The sequence below is a fragment of the Callithrix jacchus genome, chromosome 6 (assembly GCF_049354715.1).
Source record: "Callithrix jacchus isolate 240 chromosome 6, calJac240_pri, whole genome shotgun sequence".
Taxonomy (NCBI): Eukaryota; Metazoa; Chordata; class Mammalia; order Primates; family Cebidae; genus Callithrix; species Callithrix jacchus.
In genome coordinates, this window is record NC_133507.1 from 16,126,096 (window position 1) to 16,144,280 (window position 18,185).

At 39.9% G+C, this 18,185-nt stretch overlaps 1 protein-coding gene and 1 long non-coding RNA gene across 2 annotated transcripts in view; one reads left to right on the top strand and one right to left on the bottom strand.

The window, feature by feature from the left end:
- The window catches only part of AGBL1 (AGBL carboxypeptidase 1), a 798,761-nt gene that overhangs the window by 637,387 nt on the left and 143,189 nt on the right, over nucleotides 1-18,185 (top strand). The window lies entirely within an intron of this gene.
- Nucleotides 2,754-18,185, bottom strand: part of LOC128932496 (uncharacterized) — a 127,237-nt gene continuing 111,805 nt past the window's right edge. The window contains exon 3 of the long non-coding RNA XR_008482383.2: nucleotides 2,754-3,149. This is a non-coding gene — a long non-coding RNA (uncharacterized LOC128932496). The remainder of the gene's footprint in view (nucleotides 3,150-18,185) is intronic.

An 18,185-nucleotide genomic window follows, 5' to 3' on the forward strand; every position in this document is an offset into this window, starting at 1 on the left:
CTGCATATGTACCCTGGAACTTAATAAAATAAGATAAAAAATACACCCCCCTTCAAAAAGCATTCATGCCCTAAGGAGTTGAATCCAAATGTGAAATAGTAAAGAGTGATGTTAATATCACAGTAGACTTCGGGGCAGAGGTTTTGGAAAGCTTAACGGAAGGTGAAAACTTAATCATGGAGTTTTCTCTGTTGCTTAGGAATTTATTACTTCTTACTGCAAAGCTGTGAGGGAGGAAGCCCTGACAGGGAGGCTCTGGACCACTCTGCAGAGGAGCCAATCCATGAAGAAGGGAAAGGAAATGGGAGTCTGAAGGACTGTATCCCAGCCCTGGCGCTAGTGCTGACGAACCCAGTGATTTTAGAGAAGTTTCATTTGGTTCTTTTATGTGAAATCAGAGGGCTTTACTGTAGCCTCAGAATTCTTTGATTCCAACTCAAAGAATGCATGGTTTTCCACCTGTCTTTGGTGTTCCTCCCTGTGGAAAGAGACTGCCTCCAAAGAATTGTGGAAGTGGAGAGAGAAGAAAAAATATTGCTTTGCCTAAGAGACAGAAACAGAGGAGTTAAAACACCATAGTACTGTACTAAAAATAGAATCCAGTGTCTGTCACACACGATTCAGGTTGCTTAATTGTGTGTAAATGAAAAGCTAGGTTGAATGGTAGAAGATGAGAGCAGTTGCTGACCATGTGGTGTTTGGAGCTGCATTACTGTGTGTTCCAAATCATACTCCTTTACCTACTCTCTACTCGCCACAAGGATGACAACAACAGCTGTAACAATAACACTACAGATAGGTATTGGCTGTGAGATTTAAGATTTATGCTGAGGCGGGTAGATCACGAGGTCAAGAGATCGAGACCATCCTGATCAACATGGTGAAACGCCGTCTCTACTAAAAATACAAAAACTTAGCTGGGCACAGTGGTGCGTGCCTGTAGTCCCAGCTACTCAGGAAGCTGAGGTAGGAGAATTGCCTGAACCCAGGAGGCGGAGGTTGCGGTGAGCCGAGATCGCGCCATTGCACTCCAGCCTGGGTAACAAGAGCAAAACTGTGGCTTAAAAAAAAAAAGATTTATGTACATGGACACCCAGAAGATGGTTCACTTACCACTCTCCTACATATTTTCCCATAGAGAAAATATTTTAGATTTTTTTGTGGGTTCTCAGGATGCATCGCTAAAGAACTATTTAACTCACAAAGTGGATGAAAATTTTGGAGCCTCAATAAATTGCAGTAGAAAGTGTTGATAATTTGTGCAACAAATTAGGGGAAAGATACAAAAAGATGAACTCACTTTACTGAAAAAAACGTATATTTAAAGATGATGGGGAGATAGATGACAGGGCAGATATTCAATTGTGAATATCTGGGACATCTATAGGACTTTAGAGATTGTGATTCCTGGTGACTTATCATTTTTTGACTTTAAATCTAGGATGTTCTTTTTCTATAGAAGGAGCTGCATGCCTAACACAGCTCTCAGCTGTATTGGCCAGGATTATTGCCACTTGTAAATCACAGGAAATAAGATTAGAAGGATTGTATCCTAGCCCGGCAGTATTGCTGATGCACCTTGTTACTTCCCCATTAGAAAAGTTCCAAGTTGCAGTGGTTTGTTTGATTCTGACTCAAACAATGCATGAAAACCTATCTTTGATGTTTCTTCTCGTGGAATATTTATGGAATAGTTGAGCATATTGTAAAGGGAATGCATCCAAGTGATGGGACAGAAACTCTCTCCTGAATATCTGGAGATAAGAGATAGGATAGGATCGTGGGATGAACCAAAACTGAAATGAAGTGAGGGATAAATATTTTCCTGAGATGATTTGGTAGGGAAAGAGAAGACAAGTGGGTTGGGTACAAGTGAAATAACTTTTCTTTTCTTTTTTTTTGAGACGGAGTTCCGCTCTTGTTACCCAGGCTGGAGTGCAATGGCGCGATTTCGGCTCACGGCAACCTCCGCCTCCTGGGTTCAGGCAATTCTCCTGCCTCAGCCTCCCGAGTAGCTGGGATTACAGGCGCGAGCCACCATGCCTAGCTAATTTTTTGTATTTCTAGTAGAGATGAGGTTTCACCTCATTGACCAGGATGGTCTCGATCTCTTCACCTCGTGATCCACCTGCCTCGGCCTCCCAACGTGCTGGGATTATAGGCATGAGCCACCGCACCCGGCTGGTGAAAGAACTTTTCTAGTGGGGAAAGACAGAAGGAAAAACAGAAGATGCTTTACCTTTCTGATCTCTCTGAAGAGAAGGTGGGTTGGATTAGAAAGTCCAGCTGCCATTGCTTGGAACCATTATGCTTTATAATATACGTCCTTCCAGAAACAAACCAGTATTGAAGGGCAGGGGAGATAAAGGAGAAGGAAGCAAGATAATACAGGTAGCAGAACAGGTAAGTACCGGGCAAGACAATGTAAGCTGTTTATGGGTACAATGATATGTAGGGAAAGTCTAAAAACAATGACAGTATAGAAGCATGCTGTTGTCAGGTAGGGTCATCAGGGAGCCAAGATAGGAATATGATAGGGGTATTGACCAGAGTAATTAACTGAACATGTCTAATGCTCTATGTGGGTGGATGGATGTTTGTTCATGTATTTTAAAAGGATCTGAGACAAATCTGTCAAATATTAACATCGGTTAAATCTATAAGATGGGCACATGGGTGCCAATTATAAATCCTCTAAACTCTTACATTTTAAAGTTATTTTTATGATAAAATATAATAAAGGCATTGTTTATAATCTACAAGAATATTAATCATAGTGTTATAGATTGGATGATCAACTCTGCAGACTTCCCTGTTGAATGTAAATTTCTTAAGCCCACTTTGCCTCAGATGCTAAAGTTATTAGGAGATGACATATCCAATGTTTTTTATGACCATGAAGTTTTTAGACATCTTATGGGTGAACATTAAAATGAATTTTTTGTGTTAATTTTGGGCCACCTTTGAGCTGGGTGAATGTAGATTATTCAGAAAACACTTGATTAATCTCCACTCTAATGAACCTATTTCCAGAAAATTATAAAAAATATTGATCCTCTGTAATCAGTTGTTCTAGGATGCTTTAATTCCCCAAGAGAGGCATTCGTTTCCATTGCAGGTGGAAAGATGGGAAGAGTAGGCTTGTGCTCCTAGAAGAAATGAGAGCGATAAGAAGCTTGGAAAAATTCATTGATATATCTTATGACTAGAATAAATCTTAACTGGTTCTACCCCATATCACACTGCAGATCCATGTTAGGATTACACGCGGGGTTTTTTTTTTTTTTTTTTGGAGACGGAGTTTCGCTGTTGTTACCCAGACTGGAGTGCAATGGCACAATCTCGAGTCACCGCAACCTCCGCCTCCTGGGTTCAAACAATTCTCCTGCCTCAGCTTCCCAAGTAGCTGGAACTACAGGCACGCACCACCATGCCCAGCTAATTTTTGTATTTTTAGTAGAGATGAGGTTTCACCTTGTTGACCAGGATGGTCTCCATCTCTTGACCTCGTGACCCACCCGCCTCGGCCTCCCAAAGTGCTGGGATTATAGGCGTGAGTCACTGCGCCTGGCCAGTTTTTTTTGTATTTGAAGATGATACAGATGCAGAAGCAGAGAAGCACCTTATTTATATTTTCATGACAGTGGAAATTCCCTATATTCAGTTTCTTTGCCTTCTTCCCATTGCAAAAAAAAAAATGTTTTTTTTTTCCCCAACAAATCATCACTGTGCCACCATGACAGTCACTGGAGACACAGATACGCTAGATCCAGATATGTTTGTTAAAGAGGAAAGGAAGCAAGTCAGCAGACAACTGCAATCCCAGCTGACAAGCCCTGCTATGAGACATTTAGTGTATTGCAGAGAGGGCAGGAAAGGGTGCCCACTCTGCAGCCGGTGTTGCAGAAGACACATGGTGGAGAAAGGAGCATTTGCAGAGGAGCAGTCATTGGCTAAGTGAAACAGATGGGGAACACATTCCACATGGCAGGGACAGCATTTATGTATGAATCCCCGGAGCTTTAAGGGGGAGAGACATGACAAAAAAATTCCAAGTACAGGCTAAGGTCTCAGTGCGCTGTTGAAGTATCTTGAGGTGAAGAATGACTAGACTTCTGCCTTTTCTTTTATGTTTGAAAACATCTCTGTCACGGCAGTATAGATATTCTCATATTGGAGTATGAATCTGAAGACAGATATCTTTGACTATAAATAATTTATAGTTGAAGATAAAACACAACCAGGATTATAGGGACCTGATAGGACATATGGTGGTTTCAGTAGACTAAACTGGAAATAGTCTTCAGGTGTTGTCTAAAAGAGGGAGAGCTGAACTTAGTTTAGTCAGCAATTATTTTCTCGAAAGTATATTTGGCTCTCTATCACCCATTTAAGTTGTAATTTCTAACAGTTAATGATAATAATAGTAGTAACAGTCACAACCAACATTTACTAAGTCTTTACCGTGTATCCTGCATGGTTCTAATATATCAGCTGCATTCACTCACTCAACTCTCACAACTCACTGCAATAGGTTACAGTGGTATCCCATTTTACAGATAAAGTAGAGGGAGGTTTAGTCATTTGTCCAGGGTCAGGCAGCCAGCAAAGGGTGGTGCCAGAGTTCATGCTCTGTCTCCCAGGGTGTACCGCCTCCTAGACTAAGACCATTTTATGTTTAGTGCCATTTACAATGTCATTCCATTATTTTTTTCTTGTGTTATTGTATACATGTTATTTAGAATTTATTCCCTTTCAACCAGACACTGAACCCTTGATAAAACTACTTACAGTATAAATGTAGGATTTTGTAGGTCTAATCCTGTGTCTCAGACAAGTTAATAATTGATGTTATCATTAAACTCATTGATAATGAAATTATTTCATTCAACATTTTTATTTCATCCTAGGCCCATCAATTACAAGAGATACAAAATTTATATGAAAAGATAGATGTCCATATAATTTTTTTTCTATTATAAGGGAGCAAGTCATAGTGATTTTTATTTCAGTGCCATGATTCCCTTATTCATCCATGTGTCCATTTATTCTTTTGTCATATATTTATTGAGTGTCAACTAAGTGCTGGAATATGGTTATGTACTAGAGATATAGTAAAAAAGACACAGTTCTAACTCTCAAAGATCTGGTCCTTTGGGCCTAATAAAATTTCTGCTGTCCACAATGGGAGAAACAGGGAAACAAGAAATAATTTTTTTAAAAGAATCCCTTCTGACAAAATAGTCTCCACACACACACACACACACACACACACACATGCACACATGTACACACATAAACATGCACACACACAGGCATGCACACACACTTCTCACACCTCTGCTCTGAGAATTAACAAGACAACCTACAGACATTTCTAAAAATCTGGCTGGCTAGAATAGAGAATAGAGGGAGGAATTACAGCTCTGACATAAGGATTTAGGATTATTTAGTTAAAAGATTAGATTAAAATTTAGGTAGGAAATTTATGTTGTATTAAATAGTAATCATGTTCAAGAATTAATGATGAGGTATCTAGTTGTGTCTAATGCTTAATTCTTAAGCATTGTTTAAATAAGTATAAACTTTTAAAAAAACATGATTAGCTATATTAGTGAAGCTCAGATTTTTGGATCTATTTTTAAAGAACGCAATACTGCTCAGAGGTGAATCCTGAGAAGCCATGGAACTAGATATCCTAAACTTAACCTCCGGTAATCACTCTAGCTAGCAGCAAATGCAGGCATTCTAATGATGTGTCTGTGGCACGAGGGACAGAGACGAATGGGCCTTTGTCTGGTGCCATTATAAATTATTCTAAAATAAGTAAAGCTAAGCTAGGGAAAGATAGACTTTTTCCCTCTTTGCTTGCTTCAATTTCACTTTCTGTAAGAACTTCAACATTAAGAACTTTATTATTAAATTCCTTAAATAATAAATGCTGAGGAGGCATGTTACCCAAAGCGTGGATTTAGTTTCAGGAGATAGCAAATATTTCAGAGGCAAACAGAGAATTCTCTTCCTTGAACTGAAAGAAATAATATAACGTTTGTGGAGCTTCAGTTTTATATTTGTTCTCATTTGACTTATTTCTTTCAACAACTTCCCATGGATTTATTAATATTCCTGTCTTATGGTTGAGAAAACTGAGATTTGCTTCTGAGGCTTTTTTCTAAGATCCCACAGTTCACCAGAGTAAGAATAGAGATTTGAAAAGTCAGATTTTCTGCCGCGATGACCAGAACTCTTTCCTCTTGTTGTTCTTCCTGGTAGCATTCTGTAAAGTGTGCCACCAGCTCTCTGATAATACAAGACACCGCAAGCGAGAAGTCAAAGAATCTTATGTTCTATTCAAATGTGAACATTTGCATAATTCAACCTTTTGGGATATTTTTTTCCTTGATTAAACTATGAAAACCATGAGCTGAGTAGAATCAGACAGAGCTACCCAAGAATGAGAAAAGGGCCGTCTTAGATTGCTTTCATTTATACAGAAAGAACGCATCATTGCAAGGTGGCTGCCCTGATCATGTTGCTTCAAGCCAGCCACACTCTCAATCACTGCTCCACAGTCAATCCAGTCAATGCGGGAGCATTGCATTTTGACTGATGTGAATAGTCTTAGACCCTGCTGATTTGCTTGCAAATTTCTATTCAGTCTAACTTTACACGTTTGGCTTTTTTCTCCAATTTAGTTTTACTCCAACTATCTGGATATAAACATCTCCATACCCTTCTCATTGCATATAACATAGTATAACATAATATAACATAACACAACACATAACATAGTGTAACATAACACTCATAACATCTACTGCTCTAGCCCCCAAGCCTGATCCACCCAGCCTTTTATTCCGCTTCCCACCTTATCTTATACCACTTCTGCCTTGGTTCACTGTCCTCCAGCTACACTGGTCTCTTATTTTCAATTATTCAAATATTTTGCATTTGCTCCTGTGTAAGGGTCTTTGTGCTTGCTTTTTATGCTTGGAAGACCCTTCCCCTGACCCTTGCCTGCCTCATTTCCTTTAGGCACTTTAAATCTAAGCAACATAGAGAGGCCTGACCTGACCACTTGGTGGTCAACTGGCTCTTGGCCCACATCAAGTCACTCTGTACCACATTGCATTTCTAGATTTTCGTTATTGGAGTTAAAAAAATTAAACCATATAAAATTAACTTTTTAACATGTATATTCATTTATCATCTACTCATTTTTTGCAATGTAAGTTCCATCGACTCAGGGACCTCTTATATTTATTGCTGTGCCTTAAAAGCTTTGAGGGATCTCTGAAATATAATAGGTACTCTAAAAATAATCTGTAGAATGAGTGAATGTATGAAGAGGTTAGATACTTAGAACATAACGTTATGTCAGAGTGTGAGGTTTGTAACCTACTTGCTAGATAACATGAGACCTCTGGGTCAGAGACAAAGACAACTCATCACTCATAACCAAAGGAGCAGCCAAAGGAGTTGCATCAGTTGCCTCTGTTGATCCTTGGGCTTGGTGGAACCTGTACCTGCAGTGGGATATATTACAGGAGAGGAACCCAAGGTTAAAGCTGTTGGTGGGCTTCTTATTTTGAGAGAAAGAGAGAAAGAGACCGAGGGAGAGGGAGAGAGGGAGGAAGTGAGAGGGAAGAGATACTCCATTTTTACTCTGGAATATAAGCAAACATTTTCTGGGAAAAGGAAGGAGAGGTCTGTATCTTCATTACCTGGGCCAACTCTGGGAAGGAAGATTTCTCTATGCTTCACTATCCTGGCATTCGTCCTTATATAAACATTCTCAACTTGGCTACAAATGTCTTTGTTCAGAGGGCCGAGACCCTGTGTAAACACGAGATATTCAAAGAAAATGATTTCTCAACATACAGTTTCCGTGTCATTAACTAAGGACTCTGAGTTGTATTTACTTTTACCTTCTGTAAGCAATCTTGTTCAAGAACTCTGAAAACCCTTCCATTGTGCAGTTTGACTGGTACCCTGCTAGCCATGTGCAGGAGAGACTAGACCCAAGGTATCTGAGTCTAAGGACACTTGTTCATTCACCAACCCCATCAACATTTGTAGCATTTGGTGTTAATGGTGACTTTCCTTGGACTTTACAGTGGGTTAGTAATACAGCTCAAATTAATAGTCATCCAGTAGCTGAAGTCTGAAATGAAAAGCTCATTCAGAGACATGTTTGGGATGAGTATATTTCCTTCTTCCTCATCACATTGCCACCCTTTTAAAATCACTAATGCAAATCTGAGCGGGGGGAAGCTTCCAAGAAGGGCAGATTGAAAGGCTTTAAGATGACTGCGTTCTTGTGTGTATTTCAGAACAAAGGACCAGTTATATACAAAGCATTAAGAAGATTTCGTTAGGCTCCTCAACCCAATTTAAAGGCTCTTATTTTAATCCTTTAATACTGTATATTGACTCCTTGCCTCTGCAATAGGATTAAAATATTCTGCCCAGGTTGTTCCTTTTCAATAGTTGCTATTGCTTTTCTTGTTCTTCTTTATTTCTTATTTCCTTTATAAAAGAAAAACTAAACAAACAGAAACATTGGTGGATTATCTACATGTATCCGATGCTATAGTTAATATATAGAGCAGAATAAGATTGGGGCTCGCTCTGATGAAGCTTACTATCTAGTGGAACAGACACGTAAATAACTATCACACTGCAGTGGTCCCTACATGGGGTTGATTTGGCACCTCCCCTCCCCCGCCACAGGAGACATTTGGCAATGTCTGGACACATATTTCTATTGTCATGATTGGGGAAGGTGGGGCTACTAAAAGCATCTACCAAGTAGAAGCTACAGCTGCTGTTAAACACCCTAGAATTCACAGGCCTGTTTTGTCAGTCCAAAATGTCAGTAGTGCTAAGATTTAGAAGCCCTGCAACAGGATAAGCAAGCTGAACTAGACATTAAGGAAGACATTGGGATTGCGTGATGGAAGGTTGAGTGTCTCATGGAAGGATGGCAGGGTGGTCAGAGGAGACATACCTGAAGAGGTGAGTTTTGAGCTGAACTTTAAAGGACAATTAGGAGTTTTCCAAGTACATGTAGAGGATATCATAGGAGCAGGCTCACTCATGGGCTGGTGCAGGGGACATTGATTTCCTGCTAGAGAACTTTGTGTTCCCCAAAGTTACTGAAGACCACAGAGGAGTAGTACATAGGAAGTAATCAGGGTGAGGCTAAGGATCTGCTCTCTCTCAAAACTTTTAAAAGCACTTGGTCTGAACCTGTTTTAGACATGTTATTACATGAGATTGTTAATACAAAGTGGGTTATCACTGCAGAAACACAGAGTAATAACAATCTACCTTCTTTAGACATCTACTCTATGCTAGGGGAGGAAGGCAGACTGGCTAGCCCTTCTCAAGCCTGGGGACACAGCTAGATTACCTATCTCAGTTACACTCAAAGTTTTAGATGTGGCCATGTGATGGAGGGAAGTCAGGAACTATTGGCAGGATTGAGGCATTCACTTCTGGGCCTCGGTCATAAAAGTCTCCAATGTGTGGTCCTTGTTCTCTGAGGAGGGAGGTGTCAAAGATGGAAGGAAGTTGGTCCCTGAAGCACTGCATAAAAGATCACACACTGGACTTTACTAGAGCAAAGACTAAGTTCTTATGATGTTAAGATCCTGAGATATCAGGGTTTATCTCTAATAGTAGGAAGTGCTACTATAATTAATCTAAGAATAAATATGCTAGGCTGGGTGTAGTGGCTCAAGCCTGTAATCCCAGCACTTTGGGAGGCCGAGGCGGGTGGATCACGAGGTCAAGAGATCGAGACCATCCTGGTCAACATGGTGAAACCCTGTCTTTACTAAAAATACAAACAATTACCTGGGCATGGTGGCGCCTGCCTGTAATCCCAGCTACTCAGGAGGCTGAGGCAGGAGAATTGCCTGAACCCAGGAGCCGGAGGTTGCAGTGAGCTGAGATCACGCATTGTACTCCAGCCTGGGTAACAAGAGCAAAACTCCATCTTAATTTAAAAAAAGAATAAATATGCTAGGTACTTTAGCTACATGACCCCTAATCCCTTTGATAACCTTGCAATACAGATGCTATTCTACATATTTTAAACATAAGGAGAAAGGGCTCAAGGTAGTTAAGTAACAAAAGCTAGTAAGTGGAGTGAATCACAAATAAAATACACGCTCTTTCCAATGTGCTTAATAGTGTGCACTTTCTCTCTACAAGAGCTAGTTTTGAATGACTCTGCATAACTTTTTGGAGGGAGAGCTTTCCTATAGAGACTTGCATTCTTCTGCATTTCTGCTGCTTTGGTGTGGGGGGAATATTACCCTCAACCCCTATATTTCTATACCTGGTTTAATATACTAATGCAGTGCTCTCATCACCTAAAATTTTTGGTCCACTGCAAGAGGTAACATCTTCGGTAAATAGAAACTGCACTTGCATAAGTGGTATATTGCTTGTCAGACATTCAGAGATGGATAAAAGAAACTTTCACAAATGTACTTGTCATTCTCCTTATTTTTTTCTCCATTGAACTGAAAATGTACGTGATGCAAAGGATCATTCTGCCTCTCTTAGCTGCTGGAAGCCATGTTTTATTTCCCAGTTAGAGAGCTTATTGGCCCCTAAGGCTGCTGGAGGGGGAAGTTGCTAGTAGGCAGACAGTGTCATTAAGGGAAATGGGTGTTTCCATATAGCAGCCCTGGGAGATCCGGGAGTTCTTTTGTGTATAGAAATGAGGTAAGGGCCTGAGAGGGGAAGAATGTACATATTTGATGGCACACATATGAAAAACAAGGAGAAGCACAGTGGGCTGTATCTCAGAGTGTGAGTGTAAGACATGAGGCTGGGAGGTCACCGTGGTGGTCTTGGGATTCCAGTCTGCCCAGCATCTCCTTGGGAAACCACCTCTCCTCTCTTATTAGTCTTTGAAATTAAATTGGGGTTGAGCACCTTCTCCTCCAGGGCTGTTAACCTGACCCACATTTGGCCCACCACTTCATTTAGTCCTTATTCCTCTACTGATCAGAGCCACAGAAGCTGTTACAGAAATGAGTGTATTACCCAAGCAGCACCAGTATGAATACTATCTAAGATGCTTCTGTGTGGCAAATCCATAAGAATAACAAATTTGGAGATGAAGTAAAGACCATGAGATTATATTTTATTTGTAGTGTTTTTGTCACATTTACATAGAAATTTTAATTAGGCAGCTGGAAAGTGGAGTCTAGGTTTCAGAGAACAGCTCTGGACAGGAGATAAACACGTGTAAGTCATTTGTTCCTTGGTGGTAATTAAATTCACACGTAAGATCACAGAGTAAATGAACTAATGAGTGAGCAGAGAAGAGGGCCCGTGTCTGGACCTTGGATAACTCCAATGTTTAATGGCCAAATAGGAAATAATGGGTCTGAAAATAAAGACAGAGAATGGATCACCGTAAAGGTAGGAGGAAGTCAAGGAGATCATTGTGTCAACTAGGGTAGAAAGAAAATGTTTGAAGATGTAGTCAGCAATGCTGAGAGCTGCTGATAAGTACAGTAAGCTGAGAACAGAGAAATACTTTGCTATCGAACAGCATGCATGCCATTGGTGACCTTCCGAGCTGTTTCAGCCATGTGATCAGAGAAAAAGCAAGAGGGAGTGGGTTGAGGAGGGGCAAAATGGAGATGAGTTTTCATAAACAACCCTTCCAAACCAGTGAACTCTTAACATGCAAAACGAAACCACCAGCAGCTAGAAACATACATGACAAATTGTGGTTTGGGGTTAGATTTGCCTGGATTTTTCAGAATCGAGGGCACATTTATGGGCCTTCATTCTTGATTCTTGGCCTTTTGTCTGTGGTTCTATTCTGTTCAACCAACATTTATGGGGTGTATATGTTGTGATACACCCTGAGTTGTAGAGAAGAACAGAATTCGGTTCTTGGCTTTGAGAAACTCATTATCCAGATGGGAGAAAAGACTTGCAAAAAGAATATTCAAATTTAACATGGTAACGCAGTGGTAGGGAACAGAGGAGGCAGTCCTGAGTGGAAGTGTGATCGCTGAACCAAGCCTCAAAGGATATGTACGGTTTAAGTTTCTCTCTCTGGAAATTTAACTATTCCATATGTGGAGCCAACCCATCCAAAGTGGATGTCAATACAATTAGCCTTCATGCACTCAGTGGAATAAATGTGCAGAGAAGCAGAAGCCTGTTTCTTTAGACCCCTGATGCTGCCCAGCCACCACTAGTTGGCTCTGTATCCACTGAAAAAGAAAAAGGCAGAACAGCTAGGTGTGTGTGGAAAAGAATCTCTCCTAGGCTTCTTATCTCCATGGGGTTTCAGAATGAAATATACCAGCTCCACAGGGAAGCCTCTGACAGATGGGAACCTATTTAACAAGGCATGGAAAATGAATAGGCTGGCTCCGAGAGGGATAGCACAGCCATAGAAATCTATTCTCAGAGATGTGGGTGTTGGTGAGCCCCAGTGACCCACATTCAGAAATATTTGTCTATTAATTAGGGCAGGTGGTTCCATCTCAGAAGGCTTTGCCTAGCAACAGTAACCAAGACCATCTGCAGCTTAAGTCCTGTGAAAGAGCTTCAAGTGGAGAAATGAGAGTGATGTGCATGGTGGCATGAGAAGATGGGGACCCTGAGCCCAATGCTGTATTTGTGCCCCTGTTTTTCCCTCACTAAAATCAGGAGTTTCTGACAGACAAACAGAGTCCACAAAATAAAATATTTCTCCCCTCACTCATTTAAAAATCGATGTGGCCTTTTCATCTGGCATATGATTACAATAATGGGTAATTTCAAATGAGAATCTTAAACAATGTTTAAGAGTTATTGCAGGATGGTTGGGACATAGAAAAAGGACAGTGGAGCCTTTAATACATTCTTGATTTGCCTTTTGTTTTATTCAATTTATTCATTGAGAAAATGTTTATTTAGCATGTTTTCACATATCGGAGGCATAATATTGAACAAAACAGAGTATCTGCCTTCAAATTTAAAGTCTGTGGGAAGAAATCAAGAACGTAATTTCAGTGAAATGACATAACTACTGTGCCAGGTAGCTCTCAGGGCAGGAAGCTAAGTATAGGGAGCTCATGGAAGATGTAGGTAGCCCCATCCTTGAGGGGTCATGGAAAGTTAACAATTAGATTTACACTGAGGAAAATGGAAAGTATGGTGTTCTAAGGGCTACAATATGTATCAAGGTCAGGAGACACAAGCAGGGCATATTTGTTGAATGAAGAGTCTACTGTGGCTTGGGACTTAGAGGGCTGGGATAGAAGTATAAGAAATGAAGTGGGGAGGAAGAGAGGTAAGTGACAGTTATGCTGATAAGAGTCTAAAATGCCATGCTAAGGAGTTAGGATGTTGCCCTTTGGGTCACCATAGAAAAGTTTGAACTGGAAAGGAAGAAAACTCCTGTTTGTACTTTGGAAAATGTTCATTAGTTTATTCATATCCCAAATAATACATAGGAGCCCCGTGTTGTATGGCAGAAATTGCATTGGAAACACAGTGCGGTCCAAAACAGGAATGCTTCCTCTTCTCATCGTCCTTTTTTTAATTGCATTTTGGGTTTTGGGGTACATGTGCAGAACATGCAAGATAGTTGCATAGATACACATGTGGCAGTGTGATTTGCTGTCTTCCTCCCCTTCACCCACATCTAGCATTTCTCCCCATGCTATCCCTCCCCAGCTCCCCCCACCCACTGTCCCACCCCTATTCCCCCCAATAGACCCCAGTGTGTAGTGCTCCCCTTCCTCTGTCCCTGTGTTCTCATTGTTCATCACCCGCCTATGAGTGAGAACATGTGATATTTCATTTTCTGTTCTTGTGTCAGTTTGTGGAGAATGATGTTGTCCAGATTCATCCATGTCCCTACTAAGGACATGAACTCATCATTTTTGATTGCTGCATAATGTTCCATGGTGTATATGTGCCACATTTTCCCAGTCCAGTCTATCATTGATGGGCATTTGGGTTGGTTCCAGGTCTTTGCTGTTGTAAATAGTGCTGCAATGAACATTTGTGTGCATGTGTCCTTATAGTAGAACGATTTATAGTTCTTTGGATATATACCCAGTAATGGGATTGCTGGGTCAAATGGGATTTCTATTTCTAGGTCCTTGAGGAATCGCCACACTGTCTTCCACAATGGTTGAAGTAATTTACACTCCCACCAGCAGTGTAAAAGTGTTCCTATTTCTCCACATCCTCTCCAGCATCTGTTGTCTCCAGATTTTTTAATGATTGCCATTCTAACTGGCATGAGATGGTATCTCAATGTAGTTTTGATTTGCATTTTTCTAATGACCAGAGGTGATGAGCATTTTTTCATATGTTTGTTGACCTCATTTATGTCTTCTTTCATAAAGTGTCTGTTCATATCCTTTGCTCATTTTTGAATGGGCTTGTTTGTTTTTTTCTTGTAAATCTGTTTGAGTTCTTTGTAAATTCTGGATATCAGTCCTTTGTCAGATGGGTAAACTGCAAAAATGTTTTCCCATTCTGTTGCTTGGCGATTCACTCTAATGACTGTTTCTTTTGCTGTGCAGAAGCTGTGGAGTTTGATTAGGTCCCATTTGTCTATTTTGGCTTTTGTTGCCAATGCTTTTGGTGTTTTGGTCATGAAGTCCTTGCCTACTCCTATGTGCTGAATGGTTTTGCCTCAGTTTTCTTCTAGGGTTTTTATGGTGCCAGGTCTTATGTTTAAGTCTTTAATCCATCTGGAGTTAATTTTAGTGTAAGGTGTCAGGAAGGGGTCCAGTTTCTGAATCCTTCCCAAATCATTTTATGAGACCGACATCATCCTATAGCAAAACCCGGCAGAGACTCAACAAGAAAAGATAACTTCAGACCAATATGCTTGATGAACATAGATGCAAAAATCTTCAATAAAATACTGGCAAGCCAATTGCAACAGCACATCAAAAAGCTTATCCACCATGATCAAGTAGGATTCATCCCAGGGATGCAAGGCTGGTTCAACATACGGAAGTCTATAAACGTAATTCACCACATAAACAGAACCAAAAACAAAAACCACATGATTATCTCAATTGACGCAGAGAAGGGCCTTGGCAAAATTCAACAGCCCTTTATGCTAAAAACCCTCAATAAACTCAGTATTGATGGAACGTATCTCAAAATAATAAAAGCTATTTATGATAAACCAACAGCCAATATCATACTGAATGGGCAAAAACTGGAAGCATTCCCTTTGAAATCTGGTACTAGACAAGGATGCCCTCTCTCACCACTCCTATTCATTATAGTACTGGAAGTTCTAGCCAGAGCATTCAGGAAAGAAAAGGAAATAAAGGGTATTCAGATAGGAAAGGTGGAAGCCAAATTGTATCTATTTGCAGATGACAATGATAGTATATCTAGAAGACTCCATCGTCTCAGCCCAAAAACTCCTGAAACTGGGAAGCAACTTCAGCAAAGTCTCAGGATACAAAATCAATGTGTAAAAATCACAAGCATTCCTATACACCAATAACAGACTTAAAGAGAGCCCAATCAAGAATGAACTGCCATTCACAATTGCTACAAAGAAAATAAAATACCTAGGAATACAACTAACAAGGAACGTAAAGGACCTCTTCAAGGAGAACTACAAACCACTGCTCAACGAAATAAGAGAGGACACAAACAGATGGCGAAACATTCCACGTTCATGGTTAGGAAGAATCAATATCATGAAAATGGCCATACTGCCCAAAGTAACTTACAGACTCAATGCTATCCCCATCAAGCTACCAATGACCTGCTTCACAGAACTGGAAAAAACCACCTTAAACTTCATATGGAACCAAAAGAGAGCCCGCATAGACAAGTCAATTCTAAGAAAAAAGAACACAGCAGGAGGTATCACACTACCAGACTTCAAACTATACTACAAGGCTATGGTAACCAAAACAGGATGGTACTGGTACCAAAACAGAGATAGACCAATGAAACAGAACAGACGCATCGGAGGCAACACAACATATTTACTACCATACAATCTTTGATAAACCTGACAAAAACAAGCAATGGGGAAAGGATTCCCTGTCTCATCATCCTTATAAGACAGACATTAAACAAATAATTTGAAGGGTCAGTGGGATTTTAGTGTGAAACATGAAGAGAAAGAGGCTAGAGACAGGGAGGTGACTTCAAGACCTGTGGTGATCAACCAGATGGAAAATGATGGTGGCTCAATCCAAGGCAGATAGCAGGGTTGGAAGTAATAGATTAATTTCAGATGTGGTATAGAGTTAGAGGCCATATGCCACTAAGACTGAATATATGAAGAAGAATGCAAAAGGTAACAGATCTTCTGGTGACCATAGCTTCTCTAGACGAAATAGCATGTTCAGGATTACTTTGTTCCATGAAGAAAAAGGAACCTACTCAAATTTTGCAAATCTATTGGTGCATCTTAGAGTAATTGTGTGGTGGTGAGAGATGACATAGAAATTCAGGTAGCTTGGTATTTGGAGAGAGCTGTCAATATCTCATACTCTGCAGAAGATCACTTGGCATAGATAGTTTCTGGGCAGCTAACATGAAGAAGACTTAGTACAGGTTAAGATTCAAAAGTCTACTTAAAATTGATACTTGGGCCTTTTCTTGGGCCAGAGCTCATGCAGTAGCAAATCTTACATTTTTAATTCATGCCAGAAGATATTTTTCCAAGCTATTACAATATTTTATATTAAAATAGTTTAAATTTAATTATGAACATTTCAAACCCGTAAACATGTGTAGAAAATATAACAGACACCTGTGTACTCAGCAATCACCAATATTAAGTGAAGCTATTTAAGCAGTTAAGACACAACTAAAACACCATTTCTGTCTCATTATCCTTGACATCTTAGAGAAAAGAATCACTGTGAAGTTGATAGCCTCCTATATACTTCTTTTTGTACCTTTATTAGACATAAATGTGCCCACAACATAGGTTAACAATCTACCCTAAATTGTGTCTGACAATTTCTTCTCTTTTGATTGTTCAGTGATCATTGATCATTTTCCAACTCCTCTTCTTCACTCAAGATGTTGCACTTAAGATTCTCAGGTTGATAAAAGTGGACTCAGTTTACTCATTCTAATGGCTGTGTATACTCATTGCATGGATGACCACAGTTTACAGATCCATTTTCTTTACTGAGTGATGGTATAAATTTCTCTCCTTTGCCTTGTATAAAAGTTTCTCTATGTCAGCAATCGAGAAGCAGAATTGCTGAGCCACTTCCTCATCATACCTTGGTGATATCCATGGAGTTGCCTTTTGACAATCTGGAAATGATATAAACTCATGGTTGCTTTTACCTTTGTTTTTCTTATTAGTGAGGTCAAGTTTAACCCCTCATATATTATTTATTTGAGTTTCTTCTACTATCAGTCACTTTTTTTTTTTCTTTTGAGATGGAGTTTTACTCTTGTTACCCAGGCTGGGGTGCAATGGCATGATCTCAGCTCATTGCAACCTCCGCCTCCTGGGTTCGGGCAATTCTCCTGCCTCAGCCTCCTGAGTAGCTGGGATTACAGGCACGCGCCACCATGCCCAGCTAATTTTTTGTATTTTTAGTAGAGACAGAGTTTCACCACGTTGGCCAGGATGGTCTCGATCTCTTGACCTCGTGATCCACCCGCCTGGGCCTCCCAAAGTGCTGGGATTACAGGCGTGAGCCACCGCCTCCAGCCCGAGTCACTTATTAATGTGATTTGTCTATTGTTTCTATTCGTTGCTTCTCTTTCTGTTATTGTTTTTTTGTATTGATTTGTAGAAGTTTGTTCTATAACTTGAGAATGTAGTTCTTTGTTCCAGGGATTGTACCATTTTTATTCAGTTTGTGACTTGTGTTTTCATTTTCATGGAATTTTTTTCATTAATGGAAAAAAGATTTTTGTTCTTGTTTAGTTTGCTTTTAGTTGAATGGATAGCATTCCATATTTATGTTTTATTATTTGTGAGTCCATGGTTTAGAATTATATATATGTGAATTAAGGGGAATTTGTTCATGAAACAGTATTTTTTAAAAATTTCAACTTGTACTTTAGGCATGTGGGTATTTTTCTGTTAATTTTACTTAATATGTGTTAAGATAAGTGAGTTTTCTTCATTAGGTATTATGTTTCTTTTATACTCAAAGAAATTGTTTCCTGACGAAACACGATAA